We start from the raw sequence: 18,742 nt of genomic DNA, 5'->3' as shown, positions 1-18,742 counted from the left end.
TCCGGCATCTGACAGGAGTTTGACACCCCCACCGCAACATCGTACTCGCCGTTTTCCATCACCGCTGCGTCGCACAACGTCCCCTTCGTCACCGGAAAACTAGATAGCGCGACCGATGGAGGTGAGGTCGTTGGAGACGTGCTACTGACAGAAATACCTCCTGTGTTGATGCTTCAAAACAAAGTGCGCGTTCTTGTAGATAATGTGCCTATGATGGCTCTGGTGGACATAGGCGCAACAATTTCGGTCATGAGTGTCGCTTTTAAAGATGTATTAGGGCGAAAGGTGTTTAAATGGGACTAAGATTCAAAGTTCTGTGGAGTGAGTGGCGAGCCGTTACGACCTATTGGGGTGTGTAGTGCTGACGTGTTTTTGGGAAGCCATGTTATTAGAACAGAGTTTGTAATTATTCCTCGGTCGACACATGATGTTATTCTCGGCATGGACTTCTTGCGGGAGTGTGGTGCTACTGTCGAATGCCGCACAGGGATGGTATTCATAGGTGGTAGCATATCATCAGGACTCCTGGAGAACCCTGTAGATTGCGAAACTACACTGTGTGTTTGGGGTGATACGTTCGCACCTGCATCATATACCGTTCGTGTTCCCATTTACTGTTGCGGCCTCGATTCGAACAGCTTCGATGCTACCGCAGAACCGATGCACATTAACTGTGTGAAGAAGAATGTGTTCGTGCCACATTGTGCGGTGTCGATCAAAGGCGGGCGCACTGGCATATGGACCACAAACTGCTCTAAGGAACCCGTTATACTACCAGACGGCCTGAAGTTAGCCTTCGCCAGGGAACACACGTCCTTATCAGTGGCTGAACCTACAGATGTGCGGGAACAACGGGATGGCCATAGTTCGGTAACGCCCTTTTGTCAATGATAAATAAATCGCTCAGCACGAGTGAACGCCGAACGTTAGTGGGTGTGCTTTGAAAGCACGTTTCGGTATTCGAGTTAGCACAGAAGGACGACATACCTGCAATCCCCGCGTCTCGAACACGCCATACCAACAACACGAGTTCGGCAAATCCGATTAGACAAAAACCCTATCGCGTTTCACCATCAGAGCACCAGATTGTCAACGAACAAGTGCACAAATGATGAAAAAGGGAGTCGTATAAGAGTCAGTGAGTCCGTGGGCAGCTCCAGTTATCCTTGGTAAAAAAAAAAGATGGATCTTGGGGATTTTGCATCGACTATCGCCGTTTGAACGCTGTAACAAAAAAGGACGTGCACCCACTCCCACGTATTGATGACGCAATAGACTGCCTTCATTCCGCATCTCATTTTCCTCAGTAGATTTAAGATCCGGCTATTAGGAAATTCTGATGCATCCTGACGACAAGGAGCAGACTGCCTTTGTAACCCATGACGGGCTCTTCGAATTTAATGTGATGCCATTTGGACTGTGCAACGCTCCGGCGACTTTCAAGAGATTTACGGACACCGTTCTGCGCGGCTTGAAGTGGAACATCTGCATGTGCTACATCGACTATGTCGTCATCTTTGGCAGCACATTAAGCGAGCACAACTCGCGTCTGCATATTGTCCTCAATTGCATCAGGAACACTGGGCAATTTTTAAACTCCAAGAAACGCCACTTCGGAGACCGCCAAACCCTCATGCTTAGGCACCTCGTCGATAAGGATGGCATCCGCCTTGATCCCCAGAAAACAGCAACCGTTGAAGCGTTCAGTCCACCGCGCTGTTAAGGATTAATTAAATTATAAATTTACGTGCCAAACCACTTTCTGATTATGAGGCACGCCGTAGTGGAGGACTCCGGAAATTTCGACCACCTGGGGTTCTTTAGCGTGCACCTAAATCTAAGTACACGGGTGTTTTCGAATTTCGCCCCCATAGAAATGCGGCCGCCGTGGCCGGGATTCGATCCTGTGACCTCGTGCTCAGCAGCCCAACACCATAGCCACTGAGCAACCACGGCGGGGTGCGCTGTTAAGGGGCGCCGTAGTTTTCCGGGGCTTTGTTCCTATTTCCGCCACTTAATTCCTAAACTCGCCGACGTCGCGTATCCGCTCACATGCCTGCTACGAAAGGACACCCCCTTTGAGTGGACTCCGGAATGGACTCTTCTTTTCGACAGTTGAAGTTTCTGCTGACGTGACGACCGGTTCTTCAACACTTCAGTCCTTCTGCTCCGACGAAACTCCATACGGATGCCAATGGCACAGGTGTTGGTGCCGTCCTAGTTCAACGCTATGGTGACCGCAAACAAGTGATCACATATGCAAGTCGCTCATTAAGTAGGCCCAAGCAGAAGTACACTTTCATGGAAGAAGAACGCCTCGCGGTAATATTTGCGGTTCAACGGTTTCCTTCTTACCTGTATGTACGCCCCTTTACAGTGGTCACGGACCACCCTTCATTGTGTTGGCTTGTGAATCTTCGTGACCCTTGTGGCCGCCGTCCGCGCTGGGTACTCCGATTGCAAGAATACAGCTTCACCGTCTCTTCTTTGAGCGGTCGACGACACGCTGATGAGGACTGCCTCTCGCGTATGCCACTTAGCACTACAGAATGTGACGCCGACGACTTCGATCACCTCGTGGCTTCTGTCTGTTTGTCTGTCTGTCCAGACTTCGACTGTTTGAAAGCTGAAAAGCGAAAAGACGTTAAAATAACACCGCTCTTCACCGCTACGTGTGCCTCGACGACAGCAAACCGTTTCTGTGTACGTGATGTACTCCTGTATAAGAACTTTGCCAGCACTGGCGCACGTTTTCTCCTAGTGGTACCGGAAAGCCTTCGCACCACGATTCTGAGTGCCATGCCCGACTACCCAACGTGTGGCCATTGAGGTTCGGCGAGGACGCTCTACTGGATTCAGGAACGCTTTTATGGGCCTGGAAGCGACAGTCTGTTGAGACGCATGTGGCCAGCAGCATGCAGTGTCTGAGCCACAAACGGTCATATACTGCTCCAGCTGGTCGCCTGCAACCGGTCCCGCCTCAAAGCACGCCCTTCTAACAAGTTTACATTGAGTGCGTGGGCCCTGTTCCAAAATCAGCCAAGGGAAATCGTTGGATGGTTGTTTGCGTCGACTACCTCACACGCTACTGCGAGACGACGGCTGTGCCCTCCGCAACTGCCACTGACGTTTCAGCATTCCTGCTGAAATATGTCATCCTGAGACATGGTCCGCCTCGCGTGATCATCAGCGACCGTGGACGAAAATTCACAGCGGATGTCGTAGAGGAGCTGCTTCGTTTTTGTGAATCCCACTTGCGTCACTCGACCCCATATCATTCACAAACGAATGGGCTTACGGAGCGTACCAACCGAACAACTGTAAACATGCTATCCATGTATGTTTCATCCAACCACAAAAACTGGGATGACGTACTGCCTTTTATCACGCACGCGTTCAACAGTGCCAGCCACGAGACTGCCGGCTACAGCCCTGTCTTCCTGCTATACGCACTGCCACCCGGGTACACAATCGACACAGTTTTCCCTTTCTGTAGTCAAGACGTTCCCACTGTCACCGAAACTCTCAGCGTTGACGAAGAAGCTCGTCATATTGCTCGTTTGCGCACTTTGGCATTGCAGGACCGATCAAAAGCACGCTACGACATTCGCCACCATCCGGTAACCTATCACTCTGGTGATTTAGTCTGGCTGTGGACTCCAGTACGGAAGCGTGGATTATGCCAAAAGATTTTGGCCACGTACGATGGACCGCTTGTTATTGTCAAAGACTCACCGAGGTCATAGCTCGCCTCACGGCGAGTTGTAGAAGAGCTGCCAAGACCCAAGTGGTCCATGTCGCCCGCTTGAAGTTGTTCACTTCAAGAGAAATGGATTGACTCGCCCGGCGGGCTTCGCCTGCGATGAGAGGAATGGTACGCGTGAGGAAAACGAAGACCGGTAAACGTGCTTGCGGTCCCGAGCGGGAAAAGAGGAAGAGGACGACGCTGAATTGATAAACCAGCTGACCACTCTTGCGCTCACCTTCGCGACCTAAAGTAAACGGTCCTCTTCATTCGTAAGGGTGATAAACGGTCCCCTTTGCGCGTGACAATATGCAGTCATGGTTTGTATCTTTAGCGCATACCTGAACACAAGTTGTCTGAAGCACAGTTAAGTTGTCTGAAGGACACTTAAGGCTACTTACGTGTGTGAATGCGATAGAAATATAGTACCCTTGGTGAACGTTTTTTTTTTTTTTCGTGCGCGCTGCTTGTTCGCGCAAGCTGTCGCCTGCCTTCTAACTGCGCCTCCGTTAAGGCCAAATCAAAACACGCTCACTCTCCCACTTCGAGTTGACAACTCGAAGGACTGCTCAGCGCCGTTAAATTGGACATCAATGGTTTTTATTTTGTACACTAATTTTACGCACTGATGTTCGTGGCACCACCTCCTCCCCATTGGCTGCGCAGTCACATGTGCAACAACGCACGTAAAGGGCACAGGTTTATTCGACAGAAACCGTGGAGCCACCGTCGCGTCGGGCAAGCGTGCGCGCTTTGCAACGTGGAGACGCAGGTCCGAGTCCCTGCCAGGCCCGAATTTACCAGATATTCTCTTCCAAGCCATTGGTTTACTGGAACCTCGCTGAGAAATTTGACGTCAATCGGAGCACCTTGTGACTCGTGTTTATTTTATGCGCAGTCGGCAGTTTTTGCTACCATCTTTCGGTCACGCCGACTACGCCGATGTATTTTCGCATTATGGGGCGTATGTTGCTTTCGCGATGATAAAGAAACGGGAAATGAACGAAAAGATAACTTGTCACCAGTTGGAGCCCATATAACGCATGTGTTTCACCACCAATTGTAGTACGGCGACGCCTATGAATCCGTCCGCTAAGGTGGGCATTTGTTTTACTAGATCTAGCCCTGGCATTGTTAGCCAATGCCGCTCAGAGCCATGGTGGGCGATTGATCCTTTACTTACCCAATCGCATCACGGACCATGTGAATTTGTAAAAGCAGGTACATGGCTAAAACCATCCTACGCTACCTAAAACACACCCACGCACACTTATTTTGTAAACGTAATATAATACATGAGGTTGATTGTAATACATTTCTCGGTGTCTGGTTCCGCCAGAGCCTTTCCTAGAACACACATGTATCAAAATTAGCTTCTGAAATAAGTAAAAGTATTGGCTGTTTTTACAAAAGTAGCTAATCTGACACCAGTGTAGTTGCGACTGCAGATGTAATTTGCACTTGCATACTCTAAGTTAACTTATTGTATTCTAATATGGGGGACAACTACGACCACTAACTATAAGAAACTACTTGTACTTCGAAAGAGAGCTTTGCGGTGCATTTATGGTTGATATGACAGACCTAAAATATTTCCATGTCATCCCATAATCACACAATCACAATCACTTCATAATCACACAATCAAAACGATACTCCGTCTAATGACGCATAATATTTTCGAAAACAAATCCACCGGATCACTAAGACGCATACTAGGGAAAACAAAAATTAAATTATCATATCACTGCGGCTATTAATAAAATGTCAACAAATGTTTATCGATTCTCGTTTTGGTTTTGTATAACACCATTTTTATTTGCCTATGCTTAGCTAACTGCATCATATGACACCTGTCATATATATATGACATATATATGACACCTGTCATATATATGACACATCATATATATATATATATATATATATATATACGCTAACTTACATGAAGCGTATAACCATTACAACGCTAATTACAATTTTAATTCATTTACTTACAACCCATGTTCCGATCTACGAACTATAGCCGCTGAGTTCGCACGGCGTATACACATGGAACGAATTCTCTAGAGAGCTCCAGTTCAGATATGTTATATTTCAATGTGTCCGACGACTTAATTGAAAACTCAATTTGAGTAATTATCTTAATTATTCATGTGAACATTTGGATTCCTCGTAGAAGTAATGGCCGGATTATCAAGTAATTTAGAACCAGGGTTGCAATTGTGCCATCTGCCGTCGGCTGTGTTTAAAACATTGGGGTAGCTAAAAGACTACATATATCCCTCTCTCTCTCCCTCCCTTTCTCTCTCTCTCTCCCTCTCTCTCTCTCTCTCTCTCTCTCTATATATATATATATATATATATATATATATATTATTTATGTGTGTGTGTGTGTATGTGTGTGGTCAGATCAAGGGCTAGAATTGTGCTACCTGCCATAGGCAACCTTTAAGAAATTTGGTGCTGCTGAGAAAACACCCTGTATAAAGATTTGTCAGCCGAGCTTTCGCCACATTGTCAGTGAACGAACGCTATTACCTGCATCAAAACCTGTCTGCCATTCATATATCATAACTGGCGTCAAGCATGCGCTACAGTTCACGTTCCGGTGTCTGGCAGTGCACGATCAGCGACTATATATATGTACCCGAATCTTTTCTTTTAATAAAGTTAATCGACGACCAGCGTCCTACCTCTCCTTTCGTCTTTCCTCTTCTCTGTTTCTTTCCTGTTTGTTGAAACGCTGGAAATGCATGGAATGTCGATATTCCATCTAGACCAGCTGTCTCTTTTAATTCAGAACCTAAAGGTGTTGTTCAACGTGCACCTGCACTAAAGGGGGGTCAGAAAGGCCTACTGGGCCTAGTAGCTACTGCGGATCGGCTCATAAACTACTTGAATAGGGAATAATAGCAAACTTGGCTCAAATTTAGCACCTGGGCTGGCATAGTTTAAACGTCCAATTTATTCTGGACGCAGTCATATTGGCATGTGTGCTCTTATTTCTTTTTCGGGTGACCCCTTTTCGGCGTCTAAAAAGATATTATTGCTGAATGCGGGACGCACCCGCATTTATTAGAAGTTTCTCGATTGTTATCGACAGTTCTTGCTGCTGTCTGTTGATACCGAAGCTTGGGTAATCTAACTGCATGTGCGATGCGAATTGTGTAGAACTTTGCGGAAGACACGCGGGCGCAAGCGAATACACTGGATGTAGGGTACATGGCAAATGAATAAAAGCTGATGCGCTTGACTGGCAGATCAGATTTCGACAACTGACGAACGTGTTCGCCGCTATCGCTGTGCTTTGAGTGTAACTTGCTTTTGTGGGCGAAATGTCGCCCAATTGTACGAATAATACAGCGGCAAATCTGTGAATCACGCACGTCCGTTGCGTCATTCACAGATTTGCCGCTGTATTATTCGTCGTCACAACTTCGTGACTATATTGACAGCGACAAGGCAAAACTCCGATGTTCTTTTGAGATTTACCCGAGCCTGACACCGTAGATTCAGCGAGGTAAAGCTTATTCGCGAGGCCGCAAAATAGCGTCGTTCTCCATAACCCTTTCCCCTTTCCAACACTGCACTCGTTGCACACGCGGTGGCACTGACAAACAGTACAACGAGGCAGCACTGCTCCGGGCCATACTGCAAATGCTTTTCTCGTTCACGCAACTTTGATCTTTCGCTGTAGTGAAACGTATGACATCCTGCAAAAAAAAAAAACGAAACGACAAGAACCGCAGCTATGGCAGGTGCCTGTTAGCGCCACCGACACCATTAAGAAAGAATGAGCATAGGGCGCAGTCCGTTGCACTGCCGTAGTTCAAAGGGCTCTTTCAAATATCGTAATTTCCGCACTGTAGTCCGAGGCCGGTGTATAGCAAGTCCACAAATGAATATTGGGCTTAAAATATCAATTTTTTTTTTACATAGGGCCCACGCGCTGTATATTTCACTGGGACACAACTTCCGCGGAATATAGGCGTTACATTTCAGCTTCTCTGGAATCAGTATGTATAGTGGGTAAGCAATGAACTTTCACCAGTAAAGGTCTGGCGCATTTTTTAAACCGTCAAATCACGGCTACGCCAGCCGCATTTCGATGGGGGTGAAATGCGAAAACACTCGTGTACTTAGATTTAGGTGCACATTGAAAAACTCCAGGCGCTCGAAATTTCCAGTCTCCCACTACGGCGTGCCTCGTATTCATAAAGTGGTTTTAGGACGTAAAACCCCTTATATTTATTTTTATTTTTTTAATTGCCTATAGGAGCCATTTCTAAGAGCTGTCAAAATAAGTATTGTATGATCTAGGAGAAGCAAACAAATCAAGCACGTGGGATTCCAAGATGGCCTCCTCATGTCATCATCGCCGTCAGAATTTTTAGTTATGCGTGCGCTCGATTACACATAGCAATTGAGTAATGTCGTGGAGGCTCATCACCTCTTCGGCCGAAAGTGTTCTTGCGTTCCCGCATGTCCTTGCAAATCCAAGCACTGAAAAGAGGCCAATTGATATCATGAGAAGCATTCGCTTGCGTAATATCACGTTGCTTTATATTGTAGGATTGATATTTCGCACAATTTATTTTAGGTTCACATTCAAAGATTGTGATATTGTTCCTGTTCCTGCGCCAAGACAACCTTTGTGGAGCAGATTTTACTATGTCATTGAGCACAGGAAAAGATTTCAGGTGCGTTCTGGTCGCGTATCCCGCATGTGTGCCTACGCTCTTTAATGGACCCGGAAACCCTTTCTGAGTGTGATAAATAAATTGTAATAAAGGCGACACAATCCTTCTATGAACACGCGAGCCCAATATACTCTTTCAAGCAGCGGCGAACCTATAATATCGCTTTAAAGGGTTCCTAAAGCACCCCTCGGGCTTGGTGAAAAAACGCAGTCCGCGCATAGCATCATCATCAGCCTGGTTACGCCCAGTGCAGGGCAAAGGCCTCTCCCATACTTCTCCAACTGCCCCGATCATGTACTAATTGTGGCCATGTTGTCCCTGAAAACTTCTTAATGTCATCCGTCCACGTTACTTTCTGCCGCCCCTTGCTACGCTTCCCTTCCCTTGAAATCCAGTCCGTAACCCTTAATGACCACCGGTTATCTTCCCTTCTCATTACATGTCCGGCCCATGCCCATTTCGTTTTCTTAATTTCAACTAAGATGTAAGTTACCCGCGTTTGTTGCCTCACCCAATCTGCTCTTTTCTTATCGCTTAACGTTACACCGATCATTCTTCTTTCCATAGCTCGTTGCGTCGTCCTCAATTTCAGCATAACCCTTTTCGTAAGCCTCCAGGTTTCTGCCCCATATGCGAGTACTGGTAACACACAGCTGTTATACACTTTCCTTTTGAGGGATAGTGGCAACTTGGTGTTCATGATTTGAGAATGCCTTCCAAACGCACCCCAGCCCATTTTTATTCTTCTCATTATTTCAGTCTCATGATCCGGATCTGTGGTCACTACCTGCCCTAAGTAGATGTATTCCCTTACCACTTCCAGTGCCTCGCTACCTATCGTAAACCGCTGTTCTCTTCCGAGACTGTTAAACATTACTTTAGTTTTCTGCAGATTAATTTTCAGACCCACCCTTCTGCTTTGCCTCTCCAGGTCAGTGAGCATGCATTGCAATTGGTCTCCTGAGTTACTCAGCAAGGCAATATCATCAGCAAATCGAAAGTTACTAAGGTATTCTCCATTAACTCTTATGCCCAATTCTTCCCAATTCAGGTCTCTGAATACCTCCTGTAAACACACTGTGAATAGCATTGGAGCGATCGTATCTCCTTGTCTGAATCCTTTTTATTGAGATTTTGTAGCTTTCTTTATGGAGGAATACGGTGGCCGTGGAGCTGCTATAGATACCTTTCAGTATTTTTACATATGGCTCATGTACACCCTGATTCCGTAATACCTCCATGACTTTTCGCTTTTTTACGCTGATTACGCTTTTTCGTAATCAATGAAACTTATATATAAGGGTTGGTTATATTCCGCACATTTCTCTATCACCTGACTGATAGTGTGAATATGGTCTATTGTTGCGTAGCCTTTACGGAATCCTGCCTGTTCCTTTGTTGACAGAAGTCTAAGGTGTTCCTGATTCTGTTTGCAATTACCTTAGTAAATACTTTGTAGGCTACGGACAGTAAGCTGATCGCTCTATAATTTTTCAAGTCTTTGGCGTCCCCTTTCTTATGGATTCGGATTATGTTAGCGTTCCTCCAAGATTCCGGTAAGCTCGAGGTCATTAGGCATTGTGTATATGGGGTGGCAAGTCTTTCTAAAACAATGTTCTCACCTTCCTTCAACAAATCTGCGGTTACCTGATTCTCCCCAGCTGCCTTCCCCAGTTGCATAGCTCCCAAGTTGTTATTTACTTTTTCCGGCGTTACTTGTGGGGTTTCAAATTCCTCTAGGCTATTCTCTCTCACATTATCGGCGTGGGTGCTACTGGTACTGTATAACTCTCTATAGAACTCCTCAGCCAGCTGAACTATCTCATCTATATTAGTAATGATATTGCCGGCTTTGTCTCTTAACGCATATATCTGATTCTTATCTATTCCTAATTTCTTCTTCACTGCTTTTAGACTTCATCCGTTCCTGAGAGCATGTTCAATTTTATCCATATTATTCTTCCTTATGTCAGCTGTCTTACGCTCGTTGATTAACTTAGAAAGTTCTGGCAGTTCTATTTTAGCTGTAGGGTTACAGGCTTTCATACGTTGGCGTTTCTTGATCAGATCTTTCGTCTCCTGCGATAGCTTACTGGTATCCTGTCTGACGGAGTTACTACCGACTTCTATTGCACACTCCTTAATGATGCCCATACGATTGTCGTTCATTGGTTCAACACTAAGGTCCTCTTCCTGAGTTAAAGCCGAATGCCTGTTCTGTAGCTTGATCCGTAATTCTTCTGGTTTCCCTCTTACCGCTAACTCATTGATTGGCTTCTCATGTACCAGTTTCTACCATTCCCTCCTCAAGTGCAGGCTAATTCGAGTTCTAACCATCATATGGTGACTGCAGAGCACCTTGCCGAGCACGTCCACATCTTGTATGATGCCGGGGTTAGCGCAGAGTATGAAGTCTATTTCATTTCTAGCCTCGCCATTCGGGCTCCTCCACGTCCACTTTCGGCTAATCTGCTTGCGGAAGAAGGTATTCATTATCGACATATTATTCTGTGCTGGAAATTCTACTAATAACTCACCCCTACTGTTCCTAGAGCATATGCCATATTCCCCCACTGACTTGTCTCCAGCCTGTTCTTGCCTACCTTCGCATTGAAGTCACCCATCAGTATAGTGTATTTTGTTTTGACTTTACCTATCGCCGATTCTACGTCTTCATATAAGCTTTCGACTTCCTGGTCATCAAGACTGGATGTAGGGGCGTAGACCTGTACTACCTACAATTTGTACCTCTTATTAGGTTCCCCACAACAACACCTGCAACCCTCTCGTTAATGCTATAGAATTCCTGGATGTTACCAGCTGTATCCTTATTAATCAGGAATCCGACTCCTAGTTCTCGTCTCTCCGCTAAGCCCCGGTAGCAACGTACGTGCCCGCTTTGTAGCACTGTATATGATTCTTTTGTCCTGCTAACCTCACTGAGCCCTATTATATCACATTTACTACCCTCTAATTCCTCCAATAACACTGCTAGACTCACCTCACAAGATAACGTTCTAACGTGAAACTTTGCCAGGTTCAGATTCCAATGGCAGCGCATAGCATATGGTGCCCTGAATATCTCAGCCAAGTTTTGGAGTCGTGCGAGGCACGTGAAGCTCGAAAGCGCAGCACGAATTCACCTTTGTCTCAAGCGCTCTCATTGCAACCAAAGCCTGCTGCTGACTCTTTTCCGGATTTTTCTTTCATAATAGAGGGTGTTTTGTTTAGCTGCACCATTCTTTATTTTTAATATCGCCTATGGCAGATAGCACAAGTATAACGCTTTATCAAAATTACACGGTGACGCGACCCTCACTTCTATGAGAAATCAAAATTTCAATTGATTATTTAACGTAATTACGCTAACGAGCTTCTTAATCAATTACTTTACGCCAGATTTCTCAATCTACGAATTATAGCCGCTGAGTTCGCCTGGCGTATCCACTTGAAACGAATTGTCGGGACAGCACCAATTCCGAGATATTAATTTTCATGGTCTCCATTGAAATGCTTTGGTGTTGCATTTCCTTTTCGTCCTTCAATGTATAAAACAGCGGGTTCTTAAAAAAGTAACTGGAACGCCAATGCATCTCGTCATAAACTTTGAAAACTAACATCTCGGAACTGGTGCTGTCCAGAAAATTTGTTCCAAGTGGATACGCCGTGAGAATTCAGCGGCTATAATTCATAGATTTAGATATGTGGTGTAAAGTAGTGAATTAAACCGTTAATTCGAGTTATTATGTTAATGATTCATTTGAACGTTCTGATTTGTCCTTGACGTAAAGGCTGCCTCATCGAGTGATGTTGATCAACAGTTACAGTTGTGCCATCGGCCATAGGCATTGTTCAAAAAAAAAAACTGTATAGCAGATTCACATAGGTGGCTGCTATTGGTCAATATTTGACATCAGTCAAGAAGGGTGCTTGCTCAGTGCGTTTCTCCCTTTATTAGAGTGTAAAACTGGATGAACTGGTTGTTCTTTATGGTAAAAGCAGCAGAAAAAAATAAAGAAAAACATGAAGACAAGACAGAGAAATACACAGGAATGGTGCTGTCCTACTGTTACATTGGATATTTATTAAAGCAACTTAATAACCAGGTTGGAACAAGTGGAAACGTGCTTTCAAATTCCGATAATTACGCACTTTCGGAAGAAGCCAGCGATCGTGAGCTGACGCTGGCACGCGACCGCCCACGTAGCAAATAAACTTTGGCCACCCTGCTTATCGGTGTCGTATACCGTCGAATTTTCTCATTTCGACTAGTTCTGAATACTCATCTCGCCCATAACTAGGCTGAAATACCACAGACAACACGCACGCTTACCAGCGCATGCTCACTCTTGGCTGCTCCTGGTTAGACGCCTTGGCAGATTTATTGATGGGGCTTCAAATGCGCAAGTTGGATATGGCTACTATGCATTGGTCAAACTGGTGCACTACAAAGCCAGCCCGCGCCACGTGGCGCAGCCGGACAGGGCCATGTCAGCGCGAGAGCACAAAGCACTAACGTGCACAAAGCAAACGCTGTGGATACGCACTACTTAGAGCGGGCGCAATCGCAGCTCGGCTCTGGTACTGCAGAGTACTGAAAGGGGGCGATGTGTGTTCACCTGAGGACGCGTGGCTGAGGCTCTTTCTTTAAACGTCATCAGGTGGCGCCACTTCAGCATGGGTATGGAGAAGCGGTTGGGTTTAAAGTGGACAGAATCGTGAACCGGTCAGCAGTAGAGATAAGCAAGGGATGTTCTGAGTATTCGTGAAAAAAGAAAAAAAAAGCAGGGAGGAGAGTGATACGACTGGATCTCTAACGGCCTTAGCTAGTGGTATAGAAGGTAGGTTTTGTTCGATAAATGATTAAGGAGACGAATACAAAATTGCTAGATAAATAAACATGTATAGCCTACTTGATTAAATCAAGCAGGCTAGGTGACATTTTGTCACCGTCCTGTTTCAAAGCGGATGCCACTTGGCCATCATCATCATCATCACCATCCTGTATTGAAGCCGCCGTGTTTCCCCCGACACGCTCTGTAACACAGGCTCATTGCGTCAGCTGCGCTTGTGAATGCGTGTGCGTTTTATTTTAAAATTTTTAAAGATACTCACATTACCCAAGGTGGACTATTGCATGAGGCGGTCTAAGAAATGTTAAACGTATTGAAAACGAGAGCGACCCAGCTCGCTCGTTAATTGCATTCAAACCTTTATATTGTGGCCACAGCCGCTGTGCGTAGTTAAAATTGAAAGACTCCAGGGGAAAAACAATCCTTTATTTTAAGCGAATGCGTCGTGTGAACTACATCAGCTACAAAAAAAAATCACTAACTACACAAAGTTGTTGCAAAACTGTACTGCTGGTTGTCCTAGTTGCTGCTTGCTAAAAGGCCGTCTTGCCACCTGTGTTGTCTTTATGTGTCTACCTTTTATGTGTGTTTTAGCTTGCGGCAAAAAGAATGTATTTTACACAAAGTTGGACGCACAGGGTAGCGGCAGACAACCAGCACTACTGACAAAAGCAGCAAAGAGCGATGGGAAACGCTTTGCGATAGACGTTGCCTGTGGCGCTACTGTTGCATGGGCTGACATTATAGTGCCGCACCTCTCCACGCTTTCGGCCTTGTCGTAATGCATGACGCGTGCTGCCCCTGAACACACTACGCCTTTCTAGTATGCTGTACTGCTACGTACATGTACTGTAAACTCAAATAAACCCACCTGGGAGTTTTTAACAGGTGATGAGCCCTACAACCTCCCCATTCTTTACCGTTTACTACTGTGTATGGGAGAAATACAGCGGCACTCCCTCGTTTCACTCCGTTGGATAGCTGCGGGAGGATTAGGGCGACAGGACGCGATTTTTCTCCGCTTCAAAATGTTGTTCTCCTGTGAAAACTCTGCACAGGAAGTTTAAAAAAACTCCCCTTGCCGAAATAGGTTAATCCCGTGGCGCTTCCCAGGAGGCTGTGTGCCGTGCCAGCGAACGGCCGCGTTCCGCGTAGTCGGCTGTGCTCATTGGCGACGCTTTGCTTACATCTGTGAAGTGGCGTTCCATGACAGCTTTTAGTAAATTTCCTTCGCGTATTTCCTTCCAGAAAGCGTCATAGTGGCGTTCCAGTGTCATAGTGGCGTGCCCGAACCTTTCTATATCTCAGCTTCTAGAACGTCATCTGTGATCACTTTGCTGACAACGATGAATGCAAGAGCAACATTTTCAAGTGCGGAAAAAGGCTTAGGTATACTTCGAAGCGGCTCATTGACTCGCGATGTCGCCACAGGTTTCTGACTGTGTTTTCCTGCTTCATGACCGTGGCTTGTGTTGTTCACTATATGCAATACGACTTTTATGTCCCTGTGCATAAATGCTGACAAGGTCCGGTGCAATGTTTGAAAGGACCGCGTAGCATTAGACAGTTTTAGTTTAGCGTACGTAACTATAGCGTACGCTAAACGCTATTAGAGACTTTTAGCGGTGCTACGGAAAGTGCGGTATACGGTACGGTAAGTGCATAATACCGTACCGGTTGAGGACTGCGCATGCGCGAACTTTACCGTACGGAATGGCTTTCCGTACGGCATACGAGGCGGTAAGGAGTCGGTAAGGCTCGGCTAGCACCGTGTGTCGCGAGTTGAGCTGCACCAAGCCAAAACAGTGAGAAGCTGATGTTGGCCACAGAGTCCACGTCTCGCGTGCTTTTTTATACCATGATAATACCAAGGCAAGACGTTACCTTAAACCACCTTCTGCGGGGCGACGAAGTGACAACAAGTAAACAGTGGCATAAAAAAAAAACAGGTAGGTGGCGCCATCTAGTGATGCAGAGTTTACTTAGAGGGGACGCAGAGTTTTTATTGCAGTAACTAACTATATTCTACTTATCTGCTAGTGTAAATTGTCAGCAGCGGTGCAATTTACAAGAAACAAGCCCTTTTTTATTTATTGATTAGATAAGAACACCTATGTAACAAAAAGTTCCACGTGTTGCAGGACGAAGTGTCACAAGATGTCGCTACCGGCCCTGTGACTGGCGTCTAAGTTTGCCGTAGCCGGGCCCTTCTGTGAATAATAATGCGCGTATGGACAAGCTAAAGCTCTCTAGTATTCGTCGAAATGAATATTTCGTGCTCAGCGCATAGTTATTGCATTCTGCAAAGCCACAATATTTGCCGCTATCATCATTATCACATTACCGTACGCATCGAGCGGCACACGCAGCTAAAACGTCTTCGGTCATCGCGGTAAATTAGTACGGAACGGTAATACCGTACCGTATACCGCACTTACCGTACCGTAATACGGCACTGCTAAAACTCTCTATTATATAGCGTACGCTAAGCAGCGCACGTTTTCTACAGTTTTAGTTGGCCAGTGATATCTTCGAATCTCAGAGGCCATATGCCATCGTTGCGTCTATTTCGGGCCTGTAGCGATAGGAGGCGCTGACATCTCGAACGTTTCTCGAAAGCTTCGACATCTCGAACGCTTCGACTCGTTCGAAACGAGAAGCGATCTCGAAAACATCATGAGGTTATCTATAATACTCTGTCGTCGAAGCGGCCTGAGACTAAGCGAAAGCCCTTGACACAGTCATTTGCTATGAACGAAGTGCATTTTGCAAAAGCAACGCCAAATTCAATTCGAAGCAGGCAGCCGGGACCGCCGCCATGTTTCCCGCAAACTCCACAAACCCCGCCAAAACGCTAACGCTAACTCGTTTGTGTTGCGTACGCCCGCTATACCCGCTATTTCGTTTAGCGTTCAGCGCACGCGCAGTGACGACCCGCCATTTTTTAGCGTACGCAATGGCATAGCGTACGCTATACTAAAACTGTCTATTAGCAGCAGCAGCCACTGTTCGAGCGACGACATCCGTGCCATTCGCACATGAATGACATACTCCAAGTTAGTTGCGGTGCTGTGTTGCCAGTGAGAAAGACCGGTTTGCAAACAACTGCTTTTATTGATCTGCGTACGGATATTCTCGCCCAAGAAAAGCTGTAGGACGTAAGTATGCATGCGTGCGGTATATGAAGCTTCATAATGGGCGATGTAAACCAAATTGTTATGGTGCATTTCTGTTTTGATCTCGTCATTGCTTCCGATATTGCATAAAAGTATCCTATATCCAGACACGATTTAGAAGCAGACCTGCTGGCTCCGAGTGTGAGGATTCGCTCGACAGATCAGCGGTGTAGCTGCTTTTAACAACCGAGAGGCATTGCTTGGGCGCTGGGCATGTATAGTGCAGTATAAAAAAATATATGACTACGCACTTTTCGGCGTTACGTGGGCAGCTGCGGGTCATGCTGACGCATAATAAATTCTTGCTACACTATTACTGTTTCGCACGAACTGTATTTTGCCATGAAGCACACGCATTTACATTTTTCTAGCTTGCTGTAACTAATGCAGTACTTTTTGGCCGCGAACGCCGGCAGTGTGCGAAGTCGCTGCAGCACTCACAGAATGGCACGCTAATTTTGAAAAATTATGCCATTACCTCTTTTCTAACTATACTGAATGAACCGTTTCGTGTTCATAAATGTCTTCTGTTTATTTCAGAGACTCAGGTCTCGTATGAGCGGGCATGTGAGTCGTATATTGAAAACAGCACAGCTGCTTATTAGGTGGCTTCGAGGCACACAGCATCGTGGCTATGTATACTGGCAGCGTTGCTTCTTGTGTGTCACCTGTACGTTGGATGTGTTTGAAAGTTTTGTATTCGGCGTTTCTCAAAACTTTACGTGTGTCATGATTTATGTACTTTCAATGAACTGTTTCGTTGAATTTGACGCGGTCTTGTGTGTATATTTCTATCAATAGAATAAGCGCCAAAAAATGACAGCACACAAGAAGAAAACCAGACAGGACAAGGCGCTATGTCCTGTCTGGTTTTCTTCTTGTGTGCTGTCATTTTTTGGCGCTTATTCTATTGAAAGCTATGCACCAACTAGCCCCACAACGCGTTTTACTGTATATTTCTAAATTTGATCACTAGCCTCTGCATACAAAAATACTCATACAAACTAAGGCGATAACTCTTTTTATACTCCCGTTGAAAGACCAAAAAACTCCGTCCAGTGCAAAGTGGAAAAAATTAAAATAAATTTTAAAAACTCCCATGGTTCCACTTAAAATTTCCGGAAGGACGGAGTCAAAATTCTACTACCATCATACGGAGCATAACAGACTCCAAACCGGTGGGTCGCTGGAAGACGAGCTTTATACTCCCACCTGGGAGGTATTTCCGTTTACACTTTAGCGTAAATAAGGCGGCCGCCACCCCGTGCTGCCACGACTGAGCTGGCTGAGTGCACTGGGGCTAGGTGAGGACAACCCCCTTTGGTTTTATTAGCCACCATAGCTTTACGTTTGGCGCGACGCCAAAACTGAAAATAGTGGCGTTTACGTGGAAATCCAAAATCAATTTTGAACTGCGCGCCGCGGTGACGTTCAGCAGGCGAAACACTGTGGCCATGCCAGGCTCCGCCACATCCTTCGCAGTGCAAGTCGTTGGAGAAATTGACGAGGCTGGTGATATGGGCTTGTTGGTCGGTCATCATTGAAATGTATCTGTATAGCGAAACAAAACAAAGACACAAGAAGAAACGAAGACGAAGACAAGCGATATCAACAACGAAAATTTTAATTCTGGGATAGGTCATACTTATACCCCCAAACAACCGCGTGCACATTATGATATCAACCAGGAGAATACACTTACGTACATGACGGTATGAAAATATACCGTCATGTACGTACCATCATACGTAAGTGTATACTCATGGGTGATATCATAGGGTGCACGTGGTTGTTTAGGGGTATAAGCATGACCGATCGCGGAAGTAAAATTTTCGTTGTTGATATCGCTTGTCTTCGTCTTCGTTTGTTCTTGTGTCTTTGTTTTGTTGCGCTAAACAGATACCTTTCGACGTTGCAGAAAGAACGGAGGTACCGCTAACGTGATGTTTCACTGCCAATAATTGCCCTTCTGCTGAACGGAGTGAAGTAGTTTTACAGCAAAGTATTTCTGAAATAGTCTGAAAAGGAATTCCGAATATATTTGCCTAATTCTTTGAAAAGTGGTTCAGGGTCCCTTTAAAGATTGGCCATGCTTTCCTACAACGTCGTCAAACCGCCGTCGTATTAATTGCACATTATGGCGCTCTCATCCGAATATTGGCTGTATGTGTGAAACGTCACGTGTAACAATGATCGAATGAATGGCCACAGTTGTGCCTGCAGCGGTAACAATGTTCATGATTTTTTATGTAATAATATTACCAA

This window comes from Dermacentor albipictus, unplaced genomic scaffold (assembly GCF_038994185.2).
Source record: "Dermacentor albipictus isolate Rhodes 1998 colony unplaced genomic scaffold, USDA_Dalb.pri_finalv2 scaffold_12, whole genome shotgun sequence".
NCBI lineage: Eukaryota > Metazoa > Arthropoda > Arachnida > Ixodida > Ixodidae > Dermacentor > Dermacentor albipictus.
This window is presented reverse-complemented; position numbering follows the sequence as displayed.